This window comes from Pezoporus flaviventris, unplaced genomic scaffold (assembly GCF_033815535.1).
Source record: "Pezoporus flaviventris isolate CSIRO_AGI_PZ_B2104156 unplaced genomic scaffold, CSIRO_AGI_Pfla_v1 ptg000036l, whole genome shotgun sequence".
Classification (NCBI taxonomy): Eukaryota; Metazoa; Chordata; class Aves; order Psittaciformes; family Psittacidae; genus Pezoporus; species Pezoporus flaviventris.
In genome coordinates, this window is record NW_026892584.1 from 56,771 (window position 1) to 64,735 (window position 7,965).

Genomic DNA, 7,965 nt, shown 5'->3' on the forward strand with positions numbered 1-7,965 from the left:
GGTCTCTATAGTTTAGAGAAGAGGAGACTGAGGGGTGACCTTATTAGTGTCTATAAATATATAAAGGGGGAGTGTCACGAGGATGGAGCCAGGCTCTACTGAGTGGCAAACAATGATAGGACAAGGGGTAATGGGTACAAACTGGAACACAAGAGGTTCCACTTAAACTTGAGAAGAAACTTCTTCTCGGTGAGGGTGACAGAGCACTGGAACAGGCTGCCCAGGGAGGTTGTGGAGTCTCCTTCCCTGGAGACATTCAAAACTCGCCTGGACACATTCCTGTGTAACATTATCTAGGTGTTCCTGCTCCGGCAGGGGGATTGGACTAGATGATCTTTCGAGGTCCCTTCCAATCTCTAGCATACTGTGATGCTGTGATTATAGATGTGGTCTAACAAGTGCCAAGGACAGGGGTCTAAGCACTTCACCTACTGTGCTCTAACACAGGCCCCCTGCTTTGGCCACCTTAGCTGCCATGGCACGCTGCTAGCTCATGTTCAGCCCATTGCCTCCAATGACCCACCACATTTTTCAGCATGGCTGCTCTCCAGTGCTGTACAATGGGGTTAGTTTCTCCGAATTGCAGAACTTAGTGTTTGTCCTTGCTGAATTTCACCAGGCTCCTGTTGGCCCAGTCCTTCAGCCTGCTTCTGTCCTTCTGAAACACTCCATGATCTTTGGACTGAAACTGAAAGGCTAATGTTGTTCTAATGTTCCCACATATGCTGTGGGAAGGCAGGATGTCACACTGGCATATCCTACTTCATAAATTGCATCTAGGATATACCTAGAGAAGAAAAAGCAAGGGGTGCGTGTGTGTGTGACAATGACACAGAATCTCTCCATCTTCTCCTAACTGCCCTGACCTAAGGTTAGTTGAGTCCGTTTGGCACAAGATACGTGGAAATAACATCTCAATGTTGTGGCCTTCAGTGAATGTAAGGTTTAACTTGAGGAAAAGATACCCATAAATTCTCCAAGTGATGAATGGTTGGCAGGTTCATTTCAGTACTTTCTGCTACAGAAGTTTAACATTTTTTTCCAAGGTGCCATGGTTTAACCCCAGCCAGCAACTAAGCCCCACTGGGCCCCACACTTGCTCCATCCTGGTGGGATGGGGGAGAGAATCAGAAGGGCAAAAGTGAGAAAACTCTTGGGCTGAGATAAAGGCAGTTCAATAGGGAAAGCTAAAGCTGTGCACACAAGCAAAGCAATATAAGGAATTCATTCCCCACTTCCCATGGACAGGCAGGTGTTCAGTCTCCAGGAAAGCAGGGCTCCCATCACCCATAACAGTTACTTGGGAAGACAAATGCCACCACTCCCAGAATCCCCCCTCCCTTCCACCTTCCCCCAGCTCTATATGCTGAGCATGACACCGTATGGTCTGGGACATCCCTTGGGTCAGCTGTCCTGCCTGTGCCCCCTTCCCTGAACCTTGTGCACCCCCAGCCTGCTCGCTGGTGGGGTGGGTGAGAGGCAGAAAAGGCCTTGGATCTGTGTAAGCACTGCTCAGCAGGAACTGAAACATCCCTCAGTTAACACTGTTTCCTGCACAAATCCAAAACACAGCCCTGTAACAGCTACTATGAAGAAAATTAACTCTATCCCAGCCAAAACCAGCATATGTACAAACACCCCTCCCTAAATGAGCCCCTTTTCCCACTGTATATATCTTGCACTGTGAGCTGCTGCTCTGCTATCTATTGCAGCTGTTGTTAGAGGGCACTAAAAAGTTGAAATAATTGGTACAATTTTTTGTTAGAGCTACTTTTATCTTTCATGATACAAAAATTACCCTCTGTCACTTTGTAGTTATTCTTTTAACTAAAGATCATATTGAAATATTCCTAAACAAAAGAACAGCTTGTGGTAAGCAGATTTTTTTTCCCCTGCTCACATTTTGATCATTGATTTTTTTGATTTGTGGAAAAAAAATAGCTTAAAAAAAACCCAGAAAAATTAATAAAGCCAAAGCCATTTATAAAGTAAAATACCTTTTCATTAGAAAGCTCCATGTACCTGCGCACTTTCAGGAGTGGGTATCGTGTGGACTGGGCTTTGGGGAGCCGAGTTTTCCACCAAAACCAGAATGAGTTAAGGCTTGTTCTGAATTGTGCCTCAGATAACTAAATTAACTGTGTGTCAGATACTGCAAATGACACAGATGAAGATTTTGCCCACAGATTTCATTATATTTCCTCTTTGTTGATGCCGGTTGAATATTGGGAAACTTGACCTAATTCAGTGCAGCCATAACAGCCTCTACTCTTTCAAGTGGGCTTCAGTGGACAAAAGATGCCCTGCTCCTACTACTGAGAGGTAAAGCAAGCAAGCAGACTTTCATATCGCTTTAGCCTTTCCCCTGCAGCATGTGCAGAGTGCGCACTTAAATCTGCAAAGGGAGGATGCCTGGCTTTCCCCTCCCTGCCTTTTCAGAGTGAAAGAAGGAAACCTTTAGCTCACTCATACCAAGCAGCCACTCTTCTGTGCAGCAGAAGACGGCTCCTGACTGACTGACACAGCAGGTGCTGCAGAAGCCAAGACAATTCTGCATTTCAAGTGACTGTTGTCACTACCAAAGCCTATTATCTGGGGTAATAAAGTTTAAGATTAAGGGGATTCTGCATGTTTGTGCTATTCTCCACAAAGATTATCTTCTAATAGACCAGCTGCTTTATTACACTTTGCCTACCCCTTCTCATTGTATAGAGAAGCCACAAATATGAATGGGAATGCACTGAGGCAGGCCTTGTCTTCCAGCTGGGAATATCATATTGCTCTCAGTCACCGGCTGGGAGTATTAAGTTACCATCAGTCGCCAGCTGGGAACATCGCATCTTCCACCTTGCCCAGCAAAGCACATCTTGCTATTGTCAGGCTTCTGCCAAGGCCATAACCTGGTTGTGGGGGCTCCTGACTTGGGGGCTCCAAATGCAACTGCTGTGGCTCTGGCACAGCTTTAGCTTTACCTATTAAACTGCCTTTATCTCAACCCATGAGGTTTCCCATTTTTACCCTTCTGATTCTCTCCCCATCTCCCCAGGATGGAGCAAGTGGGTGGCTCTGTGGGGCTTAGTTGCTGGCTGGGGTTAAACCACAAGAATACAGGTCTGGGCAGTATAGCTAAAGTCTAAACGTCATGCATGTTAAAGCTCAGTTTAGTGGGCTAGATTTTGATTCTTCATTTTGCCTAGAAACCCAGGATCTTTCCCTTGTCGTGTCCAGTATATCACTACCTCCTCTGAAGAAGTGATGAGTCAAAATGATTAAAAATATAAATTGATACCAGCAGTGTGTTTTGACTTGCAGAACTATAAACAGAGGGTACAGAAAGTGCACTGAAGCCTGCATCACTCCCTGCCTGTCTCTGAAGACAGAGGAAGTTAAACTGAGGCAAGGCAGCAGCACTGCCTCAGCAGCATGGCAGCTGCACACAGCGAGCATTGAGAAGCATCCTTACAGCAAGCCATGAAAACAGGCTGAATAAGAACTGGGAAAGAAGGAAACCTAAAAGAGGAACTTGGTACCACCACAGCAGAGCTCTAGAAGAAATGCTGCTTCGAGTCAGATTTAACTCAGCTGAGTTGTCTTCAGAACTCATCATCTGGTCCAAGCAATTCGAGAGCTCCTGACAGGTTCACAAGCTTTATGGCCCTTGTGTCTCAGCAGGACCGAGACAAGCTTGTCTCCTTCAGGCTGTTCCACTTCCTCTGGCAGACACAACCAAGACACCTCAGCTTCCTTTGTGATGCTGTATTGATTTTTTGCAGTCTCTCTTTCCCTAAGGAATTGACTGCACTAGATCAAATTAAGAACAATCTGAGCATTTAATGGGGCTCCTTCAATACGATGAAGTTTGATTGCTTGAAGTTGAAGTTCATGATAATTATTTATGCTGACAGTACCCTCACAGGCAATAAAGACTGACCCTTTCCTGAAGGCCTCTGTCTCTCCATCAGGGAACCATTTCAATCCTGCTCTGCTTTCCTAGTACACATGCTTCTTGTTATTAAATATGAGAATGATGATCAGAGAGCAAAATGTATTACCTTTCCACCACAAGCTGGTATCAGAACTCTGATTTTGTTTCTGTTCTCTGTTACCAAACAAGCCTGTGCCTAACTAGTGCTTAACAGTACCAGAGCTCTCCTCCAGTTTTTGAGATTAGCATCAAACTCTTCGACTCTATTTGGTGCAGGATCAGGCTTCTACCTGCTCTTCTGCAGTTCTCCAGTACCACATAAAATCAAATCCTGACAAAAACTGCATCATTTCAGCATTTTCTAAGAGGTCTGTCCTGAGGATTGCCTACAATCACGTATCTTTGAGTTAATGAACAGGTTCACCAGCAAGCAGGTATTTTTCATGAACGACAAGTTGAAAGTATATCTCTCTTACAACTTCGTTGGCCCTGTTATTAAAAACCCTCCTGGTTGGGTGTAATTAGAACAATCCTCAAAATCTGTGTGTACGCATAGTATCCCATAAAAGTATCTGCCTTTACCTGTGGATGCTTGTCAATGCACAAAGCATCAACAGGCTTTCATTTTTGGTGTGTATAGACACACATGCACATACAAAAGTGAAAGCATAGTGATGTTGTATGTATATACACAGATAAGAACACACACGTAAAGTAGCCCTCCAACTGCAGCTACTATAAATGAAGCAGTTTAGCTCTTCAGCCCTCAGCAAAGTGTACAAATTCACAGCAGCTGATGGTCTGCTGCAACAAATGAATAAAGAAGGCAGTTTTCTGATTTCTTTGTTTTAAATCTTAAACCAACATCTACATCCGTTCTGCTTTTCTCTGGAGCATAACTGTCAAAATACAGTGTGTTTTGGGACAGCTCTGGCCCTACATGCATCCTCCTTTTTTTATAGCAGGGAGAAAACCAATACATATGGCTTTCACACAAGGAATATAGTGCTTACCTGGGGTGCTGAGTCTTCCTCCTGTGGTGAAGAGGATGGTTATAGTGCTCTGATGCAGCTTCATAAAATCCTCATCTTTCCTCTGAGCAGCCAGCCCAGGACCCCTGCTGCTTTTGTCACACTCCTCCACCCTAATGCAAGCTTCTTTCTCTGGGTAAGTTCTAACTTAGTATAAGAGCTTTCAAATGCAGGAACAGCTGCCTTGTATTACTTGGTAATTCCCCAGCCAATGGACTGAGTGGAAAAATTAGTCCATTAACTCGTCTAAAATGTAAAAAAAAACGTTACTTAAGAAAGGAGTTTGTGTAACACTTGGAAAATGTGAAAATTAAAATGAAGCTGCATGGAGGCAGCAGACCTTCACTGGGACAGCAGTAATGCATGAGATGGAGCAGCACAACTCCATACCCACTTCTTTGGCTGGACAGAAAAGGAGCGGATCAAGAGAGAGAAAGCACTTTTGAGGGGTTCCCTTAGATGGCTATGCTTGTTCTGGGTTTCATTTGCTGCAACTTTGCCTATGTCTTGGTTCATCCATTTTAGATCGTATGTCAAGAGATCTTGTCTCAGCAGGTTGCTCTGAAACCTAATGATGGCTTGTTCAGTCCTCCTGAGGGGCCTGGCAAAACAAGTATGGAGCTGTGGCCCTAGTCCAGACTGGGGTTTGCATGTAGGGAGGGAGATGGCTGCTGGGAGCAGGAGGGCAGCAGCAGCACTGCTTGATGTGATTAAGGCTTCAAACCTGCTTCTCATTTAAAAAACTAACAAAAAGAAGACACGAGGGAGGCAGAAGGAAGCTGCTGTTCCTTTAAGTGACAGAGCCTGTGCAAGCTGCTCTGTGGGGCCGTTCAGGCCATTCACAGCCCTGCCCTTAAGTTTTTCAGTGATACTGAACTCCGGGTGACCCTCGCAGACAATGGCTGCTTTAGCATAGGTTTGACAACAGCAAGAAACTCCCGAAAAATAAGCACAAGCTTAAAATACATTTCAACCCGGGAGACCTGCTCCAATAAGGAATCCAGTTCATCTCCCGTGTTTGCCTTGATTAGCATCACACTTCTTGGCAGTTTGAAAAACGCCAGTTTTCAAGTGATTTCCAATGCCTCCCGCTCCAGTTTCTACCCTGGCAGGGAACCAGGCAGGAAACACAGCGGGTGGCCTTTAAAGGGAGCAGCATCCCTGCTCATTTACCCCAATATCTAGTTTATTTAAAGGTGGGCTATGGAGTAATCCCAATTTAATTGCAGTGCCTGGGACAAATGTCTTTCCTCGCCTTGTAGCTATAACATATTTCATTTAAAATGGGTACAGCACACCTTGCAATGTGGAGTACCCAAAAGCTGCCCATCAAAAACTTATTTAGTCGTCCTTGTGTTGGAAAAATGAAACAACTTTCTGGTCATCACCAGGAAAAGGGGAAATTTCAGCAAGTGCTGAAGGAGTTATTTGTTCTTGAAGAGGTACCCACAGGACATATGCAGAGCAGAGGCATTTCCACAATTCCAGAGCACTATTAAAGGATTTCCCATTATAACAAACCACCTGGAAATTAGCCCTTATCCTGCCAAGGTTTTAAGACAGCCCATACATCTTACTGCTACACTGAATCTGGGGTTCAGAAATCCCAAATGCTCACTGATTTTGATGGAAAGTAGGTCTTCTTTCAGCAGGGAAGAAGTAAGTGTTTTACCTAGAGAGGATAAAGTTTGCTTTTTCTGGCCCATCCAGTGGTGGCATACAATGGAGTCCTCTCAAAGGGTGAAGACCTGGAGGTGGTGAAGGCAAAAGCTGTCAGCCATGCTGTATGGACCAAAGGATGAATACTGGTTTGATGGGTAATGGAGAAGAGACCCAAATTATTATTCTCTGGCTCTTTTTAAGGATATTTTTCTCAGTTTGCCAGGCTGACTTCTTGCAGGCAGCTGTCTCACAGCATGAATTGTTAAGGTTCTAATGTACCTGTCCACCTTTAATACCCTCTCCTCCTGTAAATGTTTTAGAAGATGGTATGTTATGAAAAGGCTGGTAGGACATTGGAGAAGAACAACAGACACATGAAAGGAATTGCATATGGCAGTCAGTGTGCAATCCAGGCTTCTCTGGAAGCTTCAAGTATATTCAAGTAAAGGATTTGTATGAAGTTTCAATCTTCTATAGAAAATTTATGGAAAATTAAATGTTTCAAGCTTTAAATACCAGGGGGTTCAAGGATATGGTGTGTGAAGCAGGACAAGACACACTTTCTCTGCATGCTATTGTCTGCAAACTGGGTTCTTCTTCTTTTCCTTCCCCCTCTCAGATAAAAGCTATAGTTAGATGCCAACTGTAAATGGAAATATTTACCTGAAAGCAGGTATTCAGATATTTCAGGCAATCCTAATGCAGCGCTTTGCTGTGACAAACCAGAGATCTGAATTCTGAGAAACATAAATATGAAGATGTCTATATCCTTCTCTTGTTTTCTGATTAAATACACTTCTGCTCTATCAGCATGGGGTTCGTTAGGCCCAATGACTTTTGATGAGACAATGTGGTGAACTTGCCATTGTCTATTTTTTAAGTGCCTACATCTTAAGGGGAAAAAAAGGCTGTATCAGCTCTTTAAGTAAGAAAACTTGTGAAATTGCTTATTTTAGCCATCATTTGAATGAGTAGTAATTATGCCTTTAATAGTAAAATGAGGTTTTAATGCTGATTAATGAAACTGCTAAACTGTCAAGACTGCTAGTTACACTTACCAGTCTCTGGAGATCATCTCCTAAAATAGTTGCCATCGTATGTGTAATATGGCTTTTTTTTTGGTAGGACCAGATGTGAAGCATATGGGGACCTATTACAGTACGGATGAGCTGTAAGTCCTAGCTGAATTATATTGCACAAACTACCCAAATGGAAAGATAACATCCAGTGATTATTATAGGATCATAACAGCTTTCTAGAGTGTAGGGGACAATAATGGTCTTGGGAAATTGCCTAACTCAGTTAATCATTCCTGCTTGATAGTGTGATACGGATACTTGTTTACAT

At 43.6% G+C, this 7,965-nt stretch overlaps 1 long non-coding RNA gene across 1 annotated transcript; it reads right to left on the reverse strand.

Moving 5' to 3' along the window:
• Positions 1–383: 383 nt before the first annotated feature.
• LOC133274037 (uncharacterized) lies at positions 384–5,628 on the reverse strand. The gene is made up of 3 exons (XR_009745003.1): positions 5,351–5,628; positions 4,939–5,202; positions 384–675 (listed from the first exon to the last, which is right to left on the reverse strand). It is a non-coding gene; the product is annotated as an uncharacterized LOC133274037 (long non-coding RNA).
• Between the last annotated feature and the right edge of the window lie 2,337 nt (positions 5,629–7,965).